Raw genomic sequence first — 9936 nt, 5'->3', positions numbered from 1 at the left:
CAAAATCAATCAAAATAAACCAAGTTAAAAATTTTAATTTATGTTAACAAATAAATTTATTTAAATTAGATTCTACGAATCATATTACCGAAATGTACCATTCAACAGAATCTTAATCTACCCAAATCAATAGAAACAAACGAAGTTAAAAATTTTAATTTATGTTAACAAATAAATTTTTTTAAATTAGACACTACCAAAATCTACTATTCACCAAAATCTAATCTACCCAAATCAATAAAAACAAACCAAGTTAAAAATTTTAATTTATGTATAACAAATATTTTAATAAATATAAATTTCTGAATCACATCTCATAAGATAGATAAGAAAATTTTTGATTTATCCATCATCAGGGGAAATTCAAAATTTATTATTTATTTATGAAGCGAATGGTTATTAATTTTAATTTATGTCCACAATAAAAAATATATTTCATCAACTAATAAAAAAGAAAATTCTTATTTCACTATCATCTTGACGGGCAAAATATAAGATAAAATAAGTATGTGCTACATAATCGTTACCCATGGAATATTTTAGAAAAAATTATTATAAGCCTGGAATATGTTTACATCAGAGCCGGTGTATTGATTGTGAAATCAATACCCATTGTAACTTCAATACCGTATTAATATCATTATAGATTCAATACCGTAGTGATATATTGCTATTGTAGAATCAATACCGTATAGATTTTTAAGATGTTTGCATCGCTTCAAATATATTGGCGACCATTAAAATTATAAAATATTTATTTATTATATATTTTTTCATCGCTTTATAAATATTGGCAGCCATTTTCGATTTGTAAAAATTTTATTTAAAATAGATTTAATAGTTTTAAATATATTAAAATGATAAATATGATTTTCTATTCTTTTATATAATTTATCAGGGAATTTATTTATTTTACAATTCTTGATATACTATATATTTTATATTTGTTTACTCATTATTTGTAATTTGTGAAGTGCTATATAATTGTTGATTCAAAGTTTTATAAATGATATTATGAATTCAAATAAATTAAATGGACCTTATTGATTGAGTTTATAAAATTTTGTGATTCATATATAAATGTCGAATCAAAGATTTATAAAATTCAATAACGTATTGATTTTTGATGATATTGATTTTACAATTACACCGGATCTGCAGGTCTCTGAATAATCACAAAAATATTAAATTATATGTATAATTTTTAGCAGGCCTCAAATTTATTTTATTTATTTTAGATAAATATTTCTGCACAACAATCATTAGTAGAAGAACATTATTGTGGATTACTCAACACTAAGTGCGATTATTGCGATTCTCTAAATTTTTTATTGGAAAAACCCACAGATGGCAAATTTAAGAATTGCTGTCATAAGGGTAAAGTTAAGATACCATCAATCCGATATATTCCTTTTTTACAAGACCTTTTATCTAATCCTAACAATGAATTTCATTCAAACTTTATGAAATATATAAGATCTTATAATAGTTTACTTGCGTTCGCATCCATGGGAGCACAGATTTCTAATAGTTTAAACCCAGGCCCATATTGTTTTAGAGTTCATGGGCAAATTTATCACCGAACATCTCATTTATATCCTTCCACTGGGATGCCTCCTAAATTTGCACAACTATATGTCCTTGAGACCACCCAGGCTGTTAATGGCAGGTTACACATGAAAGAAAATTCTGGTTGCAATGAGGATCTCTTAAAAAGATTAGATATTTTAATAAGACAGAATAACCCATTTTCTATTAGTTTTAAAACCTTGGGAGAAATTGAGAAAGAAGAAAAAAATAGGGCTATTCAAGAAAATCGTCCAGTTCAAAAAATCAATTGATTTTTTGTGCAGATCGCTCAAGTGACAAGCGAAGATATAACATTCCTAATATAGATGAAGTAGCTATGATTTTTACAAATGATGATGGTGAACCCCCATTTAAACGGGATATCAAGGTCTATCCTCGAGTTGATGGTAGTGATCTGATAAATATAAATATATTAAGCCCTAATCTTGATCCAATGGTATATCCTCTATTATTTCCTTTTGGTGACCCTGGTTGGAAACCAGATTTAAAGGGTGAAGATACAGGGCGTACAAGGGCAAATATCTCACTAATACAGTTTAAAATATTTAGATTAGCAATTCGTGAAAATGAATTCAACCCAATCCTTTTTGCTGGGAAATTATCACAACAATATATTGTTGATTCCTATTTACAGGTCGAGGCGAATAATTTAAATTTTATTAGACAAAATCAGCCAAAATTACGAGTAGATGAATATTCTGGATTAATGGACTACTTGGAAACAAAGTCAAACAATATAATTCCCGGCAAATCAGTAATATTACCATCATCTTTTCAAGGTTCTCAAAGAAATATGCGAGAACGCTATCACGATGCAATGGCCATTGTGCTCAAATTTGGCAAACCTGATTTGTTTATTACTTTTACATGCAATCCTAATTGGCGTGAAATTAAGGAAAATCTATTTCCCGGGCAAAGTCCTACAGATAGACCAGATTTAATAGTGTTTTTAAATTGAAATTAAATGAATTATTGTTCGATATAAATAAAAAAAATTTATTTGGTAAATCTATGGCTTTTATATATACAATCGAGTTCCAAAAAAGAGGTTTGCCTCATGCCCATATACTTATTATTTTAAACGATGATAGCAAAATTGAAACATCTCAAGCTATAGATAAATTTGTTTGTGCCGAAATGCCAGATAAAATTCTCGATCCTAAACTTTTTCAGATTGTTACTCATTTTATGATACATGGTCCTTGCGGGATATTTAACCCCAAATCGCCTTGCATGGAAAATGGCATATGTACCAAAAAATTTCCGAAGGATTTTCAAATGGAAACAAGACCAAATATTGATGGGTATCCATATTATAAAAGGCGAGATAATGGTATTACAATTCTTTCCGGTAAACCTACGGATAATCGTTATGTTATTCCATATAATCGATATCTAATGTTAAAATTCAATGCTCATATTAACGTGGAAATTTGTACATCTATTAAATCGGTAAAATATATCTTTAAGTATATTTATAAGGGCTATGACTGTACTAATGTTGACATTAATGTTGCTTCAAATATAAATATTCATGACGAAATTAAATCACATTTAAATGCGCGATATGTGAGTGCATGTGAATCAATGTGGAGATTATAAGAAAATAATATGCATGATCGCTCGCACGCTGTTATTCGCTTAGGAATTCATTTACCTTTACAACAGCCAGTATATTTCACTGCTGGACATGAAAGAGATGCTTTATTGAGATCAGAAAATAAACATACTACTTTAACGGCATGGTTTGAGTTAAATAAGACAGATCTAAATGCTAGATATCTTTATGGGGAAATACCTTATCATTATGTGTTTACAAATTACTAGTGTTGTAAACGAACGCGTTCAAAATGAACGCGTTCGTGAACGAAGTTCGTTTTTTTGAAAAAAGGTGATGAACGGCGTTCCTTTTTTCTGACGAACTTTGAACGTGTTCCTTTTCTTTGATGAACGCGTTCAATTTTACGTTCGTTCAATTTTAAAAACACTTTTTATTTTTATTTATTTGAAAAATTAATATTAATCCGCATTTTTTAACAAAAAAGTCTTATATTTTTATTTATTTGAAAAATTAATATTTAATCCAATTTTTTAACAAAAAAGTCTTATATTTTTTAATCGGCTGTTTTTACTTTTTCCTTTTTCATATTGCAACTAACGTACCATAGTGCTACTGCTAGAGAAGATAAGATTAAAGTTTATTAATTTGAATATTTTATATTTTAATTTAATAGATTAGCATTTGCATGGATATAAATATTTCATCATCAGATTCTGAAAATCAAAATTCAATATTAGATGAATTAGAATTACCATGGCCCAAATATCAAAAATATTTCACTGTTTTAAAATAATTCCGAGATATGCTTTTTTTTGACGAGGAAGAAGAGGGCAGATTGGATGATGATAACATAGCTCAATTTTTTGAAACAATGGATAAAACATTAAATGTTTTTAATAAATTCCCCCTTTTAAAAGAATTGTTTATCAAGTATAACACCGCAATCCCTTCATCTGCCCTTGTTGAGCGAGTTTTTAGTATAGCTAACGCTGTATTAACTGACAAGCGTTCATGCCTATCAGATGAAAATTTTGAAAAGCAATTATTATTAAAAATTAATAAGAAAATTTTTTTATAAATTTTTTTTTTATCGCTCTATTATATTGTATTTATAATTATATTATCAAAATAAAACTATTATTTTTTATCATGGCTAATATATTTTGTTGAAAAATATAAGGCATTTATTTATATTAAATTAAATTAAAAAAAAAATTTATCATAAAATTTTGAACGTATGAACGCGTTCATGAACTTGAACGTATGAACGCGTTCATGAACTTGAACGCGTTCCTTTTTTTGAATTTAAACGTGAACGTGAACGCGTTCAATTTTTGTCAATGAACGTTGAACGCGAACGCGTTCGATTTTTTTAAAAATGTTTACAGCACTACAAATTACCATTGGAAACTAAGAAAAAAACGATTAAATGTAATTTCGAGAATGTATTCCGTTCATCCTAATTCTGATGAACGATTCTTCCTTCGATTATTATTACTTCATGTTTGCGGGGCTACAAGTTTTGATTATTTAAAAACTATTAATGGAATTTTAATGAGTACTTTTAAAGAGGCAGCTATTAAAAGAAATTTGTTATCAGTTGATAAAGAGTGGGAATCATGCTTAGAAGAGGGATCAATATATCAAACGTCACAACTTCGGAGTACTTTTGCCTTTATCTGCATTTTTTGTCAGCCTGAAAATCCTGCATATCTATGGAATAGGTTCAGATTTATGATGATTGAAGATTATTTGCGTCAATATTCAGAAGTAATTGCAATAAACATGGCTTTAATGGACATTGGAAACGTTTTTCTTGATCATGGTTTATGCTGTTAAAGTTTTGATCTTCCTTCACCTACAAAAATCCCCCCAAAACAACATTATGATGCCCATGTTGAAGCTGCCGATTCAATCGAGCGTATATCTAAATTAAACCGATTACAAAAATATGCTTTTGATTTAATTATACAAGCGATTGAATTAAAAAATATTCCAGAAAGATATTTCTTCGTGGATGGCTGGAGGTTCAGGTAAAACGTATCTTTACAATACCTTAATGTGTTAATAAGAGCAAAAAATCAAATTGTATTGCCTTTTGCAACCACCGACATATCCTCTATTCTTTTAAAGGGGGGAAGAACCATCCATAGCGGATTTAAATTACCTGTGCCTATCTTTGAAACTTCTACATCCCATATCAATTTACATAGTTCGCTAGCTCTAGATATTAAAAATAGCAAATTGATTATTATTGATGAGGCCACAATGATGACTAAACACGCTTTGCGATGCATTGACCGATTACTTAAAGACATTATGAAAAATTCCCACCCATTTGGCGGAAAAGTAATTTTATTAGGTGGTGATTTTAGACAGACTTTACCAGTAGTGCCTAAAGGCTCCAAAGTCGATATTATAGAGTCCTGTATAAAAAGTTTATATTTATGGAGTCATTTTAAAATAATACATTTGATTGATAATATGCGTATTTCATCAGATCAAGTTGATTACAATGCTTGGTTACTTAAAATTGGAGATGGGCTATCACGCAGCAATTCTGATCTTCCTACAAATAGTGTTGAAATCCCACCTTATTTGCTTGAAAATGATTCATTAATAAAATGTGTGTATGGTAATTCTATAGAAATTGCTGATATAGATAGTCTTTCTACTAAAATAATATTGCACTTACCCTCAACAACGATATCATTAATATAATTTCACCTATCAAACATTATTATAGTGCAGATTCCATTGAAAGCGATAATAAGGATGATATAATAAATTTTCCACTAGAATTTTTGCATTCACAAACTCCATCCGGTATGCCACCTCACAAGCTAACACTTAAGGTTGGTACAATTGTTATGCTATTACGCAACTTGAGCCCAAAGAAAGGACTTTGTAATGGTACCCCTTTAATCATACGACATTTACATATTAATTTTATCGACGCTGAGGTATTGACAGGCACTAATAAGGGTTATCGAGTTTTTCTCCCACGAATAGATCTAGCTCCAAGTGACTCTCAGTTACCATTTACTTTAAAAAGACGACAGTTTCCTATAATTCCCGCTTTTGTGATTACAATAAATAAAAGTCAAGGACAAACTTTTGATCATGTAGGCTTATTCCTCCCTGAGCCCGTCTTTGCCCATGGACAACTATATGTGGCTCTTACTAGATGTAAATCTCAAAATAATATGAAAAATATGATTTTGCCATCAGAATTACAAGGAAAAATTTTAAAAAATGATAAAACATTCACACAAAATATCGTATATAATGAAATCTTAAATTCATAATTTGTAAGAAATTTAAAAAAGTCACCAACTTTGTTATTCACCATCAAATCACCAACTTTACATCATCTTCAAAAACTAAACCACCTTGAGCAAAGAAAAGAGAACTTCTTCACCATCGCTAAACCATCTTACTCACCAAAAACAGTATATTCTATTTTATAATTTCAATTTACACGTTTTATTTCAGGTTATTTACAGCAAACTACGAGCAAGAAAATCACAACATCATCTTCAAAAACGAAACTACATTGAGCAAAAAAAAGAGAACTTCTTCACCATCGCTTAACCATCTTCCTCACCAACAACAGTATATTCTATTTTATAATTTCAATTTACACGTTTTATTTCAGGTTATTTACGGCAAACTACGAACAAGGAAATCACAACATCATCTTCAAAAACGAAACCACCTTGAGCAAAGAAAAGAGAACTTCTTCACCATCGCTAAACCATCTTCCTCACCAACAACAGTATATTCTATTTTATAATTTCAATTTACACGTTTTATTTCAGGTTATTTACGGCAAACTACGAACAAGGAAATCACAACATCATCTTCAAAAACGAAACCACCTTGAGCAAAGAAAAGAGAACTTCTTCACCATCGCTAAACCATCTTCCTCACCAACAACAGTATATTCTATTTAATTTCAATTTACACGTTTTATTTCAGGTTATTTACGACAAACTACGAGCAAGGAAATCACAACATCATCTTCAAAAACGAAACCACGAAAAGAGATTGAAATCTCCTTTTTTAGGTAAAATTTTCTATATTATAAAATTTATTATATTATATTTTTTATATGGCTACAAATGCATATGTGTTGTAACCCGATAATCATCAACTCTTGAAGTATAAATATTTATTATATTTTCTTATAATTCATATCTTTGTCTCTTTTTTTCTATTTCTTCCTTCTTATTTTCATTCTTTTTTTCATTTCTTTGCTCCCCTAAAATCCATCTCCTACCTTCACGCGGTGGGGAGTGAACAGTAATTCTGACTAACAGGAGCTCTGGTAAATAATGTTAGTATTTAGGGTGCTAATAAGAGATATTGTTTCATTTTTGTAATTTAAAATATAAATTTCGAAATCACATCTCATAAAAAGGAAAATGTCTGATTCATCCATCATCAAATAAAGGTAAAATATATTATTCATCAATCATTGAATAAAAAAGACAATTCCTCTCTCTTAGTCTTAATTGGTTGGAATTGGCCTGAAGGAGGAGGGGGAGGGGTTAAAAGAATTATCGTAAAAGAACGAATAAAATTCTCATCCCCGTCATTTTTGACGGGTTATCAACTAGTAATTAATAATTGTGATCTAAATGTCTCCTCAAAATACCTTTCTCTGTCTTAATTTGGAACATCATATCACTTTCTTTATGTGTGATAATACCTTTGCACCATTTATCATCACCTTGTATTTTGTACCAAACAAAATCTCCTACGTTAAAGGTTCAATTTCGTGGTAAATTAACGTTTATTTTATTCTCCTTCTCCTCCAACAATTCTAATGTCTCGATTAAACATTCTCTGAGAAGGTGTAACACCTGTGGTATCATTACGCGTATTTCTGTAATTAAATAAAAATTTTCCAATTGCGATATCTAGGTCAATTTTTATATTCCTTTCCATATGTGTTTTGAACGTTCTAACCATGCGTTCTACCTGGCCATTGGATTGCTGGTGATATGCAGATGTGAGCACATGTTTAATACCAAAATTGTTGCAAAATTTTTCAAAATCGTTACTCGTAAAGTTAGTGCCAATATCAGTAACTATAGTTTCAGGTATTCCATATAGCGAAGTAGTTTTAAAGATTTCTTTTAAAGTAACATCAGTCGTAATATTTTTAACAGGAATAATAATTGGAAATTTGCTGTAGGCATCGACTATTATCAACCAATTTTTTATGAAAAACGAATCCGCATAATCTATGTGTATCCTCTCAAACGGTTTGGTTGCCAAAACCCATGGTTTTTGTATCTTTATAGGATTATCGTGATATATGTTACAATCATCACAACTTTTCACTTCCATTACTATGTCATTATTTATACCATAATTAGATTGATTATTATTGTTATAGCGATAGTTATTGTAGTTATAATTGTTATAATTATCGTGGTATCTCGCATTATTATTACCATAATTGTATCTAAAATTATTATTGTAATTCCCATTTCTATTTCTATTATCATAATTATTTCTAAAATTGTTTCTAAAATTATTATCAGGTCTAAAATAATTATTATTGTCATTTCTATTTTTATTGTAAAAATTTTTATCTTTATCGGACTTTTTATTATTATTTATATTACTTATATTATTATCATCTGACTTAATATTACTACAGTCCAGTTTCACCCCTAATTCAACCATCTGGTTTAATGTTAAGTCAATGTTTTTAGAGAATTTATATTTTATCTTATCATTTAAAGTAGAAGTACGTAGTTTTTCTTTTAATCTACTGTCGTCCAAAAAATTACATTTTTTATGAAGTTTCGATACTCTAATGTACCACAGCATAAAACTCTCTGATGAGTTTTGTTGAAGCAGATTAAACTTATTAATTAAAGTATTTAAATCTTGCGCTGGTAAAAGGTAAGTTAATTTTTTAATCACAATTTTAAGTTCTAGAATGTCGGTATCAGAACAAATTGATTTAATATTGTCAAAAACTTCGTCTGATAAATTATTAAGCAAAGTATTTATTTTAATAGAGTCCGATAATGTACTGGTCGAAAAATAATTTAATATTCTGTCTAAATAAATTTCGGTAAGTGGCCCTACTAACTTAGGAATCTTATGTATAAACTCTTGTTTTATTTCCATGTTTTATTAATAAGACATATATGTAAGCAATTATAACATTTATTATTTTAGCAATTTATATTTTGGTAAATATACAAGTTAATTCGATAAAATCATTATCACTATATATAATGCTTCCCATTCAACAATTCGAAGCAACAAATCATATCTCTTAAATTGATAAACTCAAACAAAACATCTTCCGTTCCATTTATTCTAGAATAGTTCACGTCACTGTTATAGGTTAAGTCAAATAAAATATCGTAAATTGAAATTATATGGGGAATATTAATCAATTTGAATGAAAACATACTTAGGAATCTTATGTGTAAATTCGTTTATTTTCTCCATTATATAGAAAATTTTTTTTTTTTTAAAGAAAATTTTTAATTTCCATAAGGCGAGTTTTTTATGCCTAAACTGGAGCACCATGAAGAGAATCATGATAAACGTGCAAGTAAGTAAAAATATATTTTATTATTATTAACTTTATTATCTCTACTTTTTCCCTTTTACACTTCATTTATATATATATTTTACAAATCAAAATTAGAATACAATATTAAAAAAACAAAAAGTAAAATATTACAAAATATAAAAAGTAAGGTTACGCAATATAAAAAATAAAGTTATAAAATTAGATTATAAAAAAT

The sequence above is a fragment of the Gordionus sp. m RMFG-2023 genome, chromosome 1 (assembly GCF_954871325.1).
Source record: "Gordionus sp. m RMFG-2023 chromosome 1, tfGorSpeb1-WG-v2, whole genome shotgun sequence".
NCBI classification, from domain to species: domain Eukaryota; kingdom Metazoa; phylum Nematomorpha; class Gordioida; order Chordodea; family Parachordodidae; genus Gordionus; species Gordionus sp. m RMFG-2023.
The sequence above is the reverse complement of the archived record's forward strand: the minus strand, read 5'-3'. Positions refer to the sequence as shown.